The sequence below is a fragment of the Ixodes scapularis genome, unplaced genomic scaffold (genome assembly GCF_016920785.2).
Source record: "Ixodes scapularis isolate PalLabHiFi unplaced genomic scaffold, ASM1692078v2 PGA_scaffold9__187_contigs__length_104089568, whole genome shotgun sequence".
Taxonomy (NCBI): domain Eukaryota; kingdom Metazoa; phylum Arthropoda; class Arachnida; order Ixodida; family Ixodidae; genus Ixodes; species Ixodes scapularis.
The window spans coordinates 46,508,425-46,512,173 of NW_024609884.1; positions in this window are offsets into that span (position 1 = coordinate 46,508,425).

The following is a 3,749-nucleotide window of genomic DNA, read 5'->3' on the forward strand; positions in this document are numbered from 1 at the left end:
GACGACAAAAACGAGCGGTCATTGCCCGACATAAAAAAAAAAAAAAAAAAAAAAAACTGGCTCGGATACAACTTCTAAATCAGGAAGACGGCAACATATCACCCTTTTAGTAAGAACTTTCACCGTTGAATGAACAGCGAAACCGGTGAGTGGACTGTGTCTCTAAATCATCTAAAAAAGCTATTCATCATGATGTCGTGTGTGCCAGCGAGACCACTGTTCAGTATGGTTCACTTTGAGGCACATAAGGTTATTGCGGTGTAAACAGGAAGATCTGAGTTTTGGTATATACAAACCAACTCAGCTCTCTGACGTCCTATCCCTGCGGTGGCGCTGCTGTAGTCAGTGCGCATGCGCGGCGCCTCGTTTCTCCCGGATCTGGTTCCTGCACACGGGCTGTGGGGGCAAACGAGGGCTTGTTTTGTAAAGAGTGTGTTGGTGTATACGGTAAATAAAATAAGCACGAATTACTGCCTCAAGGTCTTCAAAAGTAATTTCAAAGTAATTTCAAAGTAATTTTATTACTTCTGAAGAGTAATTGTAGTGTAATGTCATTACATTTATTCTGCGGTAATTTGTAATGTAATTTAATTACATTCGTGCAGTTTTCAGAAAAGTAATTTGTAATGTAATTTAATTACTTTTGAAAGTAATTTGCCATCTCTGATTTCATGAAATACATTCGCTGCCACGGGGCTGAGGTACCTACGAGGCTAGACGCCCGCGTTCGTAACTCTCACCGCATTACAAGCAGAGGTACGGACTGCATACTAGTATAGATTCAGAGGGAGGGTTGGGCGTAGCACAATCTTCGAGCGATGCAGCGAAGATCTCTCTATTGACCGTTAAGCACTGTTGTCTGTGGTTTTCAATCTCCGAATGTGTCTGTCTGATGAATGGTAGACGGATTAAATAAAATGTTAGTTAGAGGATGCATGATTTCCGCTCACGCGTGTTTACTTTTTGTAATCAAGTTTTGTGAGACTACTTGACGGCATATGTGCCATGAAGAGGGAGGAGGTCGGGCCTCTTGTTCCGGTTACTGGCATTAGAAGGCATTTATTTGTGCGAGCTGGTCTATGGTCTCTTATAAATATCAGCGCGAAAGATCGTGTCAGTACCTTTCGTTCGCAAATTTTCGACCCGTCGTCAATAAAATTAGCCGCTTACTGTCATAAGAAATTAGAGCAGGGACCAATACTCCATTCACACGGCCAGCATAAAAATGGTACCTTTTAACGTAGGTTCCTTTGCAATCGGCGAATCAGCCTGCGTTTTTGGGTCATGAGCAGATGCCGCGCGCGGTGGATCGTGAAATGATTCGCCGCCGACCATAAAAGTCCTTTGGCGAAAGGAATCTTTATCATCGTGTGAATGGGGTATCAGAAGGGCAACTGGGAAGGGAACCTTAGGAAGCGGAGATAGAAATCAAGGGAAAGACAGTGCACACTAGGACGTGACAGACACAGTGCAACGGCCAATTCTAAATGACAGCTGTTTAGGTTAGAGCACCACAAGAACAGCAACATATAGACGATAAAGTATTTCGTTGAGGTACAGGTCTACGTGTCTCATAGCAACAAGGCGGTACACACTGCGCAACATAGTTAGTGCAAACACGACATCGGCGATTTTTCACTAGTTGGGGGAAATCAAATGATGTCACCCAAATTTTATAACATTCCACCGCACTACTACAGTAACCTCCTCTCCAGCGTTCGCTCTGCTAAAATAAAAGGAGGTGGGAGGTGCTTCCCCTGAAATCCTAAGCTATCACTGACTATTGTTTAAATCACAATCTTTTAATTGTAAAAAACAACAAAAAAAAACAGTTGTTTGTTTGCGTTTGTCGGTGTTTTTCTCAGGACAACTTAAATAGAGCAATCGCGTTCTGAGCTAGCAATAACATTCCTAATGCCCCCCCCCCCCCCCTCCCCTTTAGCTATTGTTCTCGCTGACATATCAGCCAGAAAAATAGCTAAACACCATACTTCGTCTGATCGAGAGATTCCCGGGTAAGTGATGTGAGCGAACATCCATTCCAGCTGAATTGTGTAACGCTAATGTCACGTCGAAGAGAGGATTCGACGACAAACCTCTGGAATCTGCCGTACCTGCTTTATTCTTCTTGGTAGCTAGTGTGTCACAGGACTTTTGAAGACAGTATCAGTCAGGAACACAGGGGTTATAAAAAAAGTGCAGAAAGTGGCCGCCTTGAGCCCCGGTCGGATTGCTCAATGACGCTATCACACCGTTAGGGAAAATGCAATATTTTTGCGAGATTGAAAAGAAACCACTAGGTACTCGAGTGACGGTAGAATTTTGTGTTTTTAGGCTGGCTGAAAAGAACGGCATTCATCATTGGATCACTGGATCACAAGTCCCCATGGTGTCACGCAGTAGATATTTGTGCGACAAATAAGGCTATGCCAAATCGGAGTTACATGAGTTGGAATATGGCGAGAGGCACAATGCTCGAAACGCGAAAATGATCTTACCTACGCGAAAGGGAATGTTACGCAGTAGATAATTTGACATGGTTGAGCTGACAGATATTCGGAACTCATCGGTGAATGACGGATAGCTCCAGTTACTTGGAGATTCTCCTGGAATCTCTGCTTGTCTCATAACGATCTGGTTTTTGCTGTTGATGAGTGACCGCGATCATTGTGACGTGTTGTCAGGCGCATCGGGCCGCAGCACCCTACGCGTCTCGGTAAAGTTGTTCACGTCGTGCTACAGTCATTTGCCCAGTGTTTTGCATTCCTCTACCTCGTCTCGAATATTTCAGCGACCGCTAAGTAAAAACGACATGCTTAACAAAAAGTCACACTATTAAAAGGATAACTCGGGGTCAAATTTGTCGCAACCTGTTTCGTTTTTTTTTTTTTTTTTTTTTTTTTTTAAGTTCAGATCTAGGCATATATTTTGTAATCGACACAAAAAAAAAATCTTTTTTTTTTTGTGTCGATAAAAAGACATTTATCAACGTTATTTGTGCACATATTTGACAGTGGCGTGGCAGTTTTTCAATTTCTCTGCTTTGTACGGGCGGTGGAGCTTCGTGCGTAGTCTCGAGCTTAACTTCTGAAGTTCTTCGTAATGTTAAAAATAATGTAACGGTATTAATTTAGGCAATACCGTACTTTGTGATTCGTTCAAGAACGAGCCATATCGAAGTACATATTTGAAGAAATTTGCTTTAGACGCCTACCCGATATATTTATTTATTTATTTGTAAAGAAATAAAGCATTGACGCACGACGTATACGCAGCCTTCCCACGTTTATTATCGGAGAGAGAAAAAACAAATACAAGGAAAGAAAAAAAAAAAAAAAAAAACCAACGAAACATTAGCGCGTTGCGTTTGAAACAAAAAAACATGTTTTCATGCCAGCTGTCGCTCTGCTCGTTTGACCTTGCCATGAGTACTAGTTTAAAGCGAGACTTAATTGGCCATGTGAGACTCTTATAGCTGCCAGTCATGGTCGGTCGCGTTTGCGGCTTTAGGCAACTGGAGACCTCTCTGCTCTCCACACTGGGCCCTAATCTGGGGGATTCGGCCCGGCGATTAGGGTCCTTCATGTGCCACTAACCGGGGAGTATGCGAGACCTCGCGAACGGGATTGGCGGATGCCGGCCGTGCACTCGCGGACGAGCCTCGCCAGTGGCTGGGCGCATCGGCTGCTATCACGGTGGCCTTGAGGCGCGAGTCCTTCAAAAGCTGCGACAGCGCGCCCGAGCTGGCT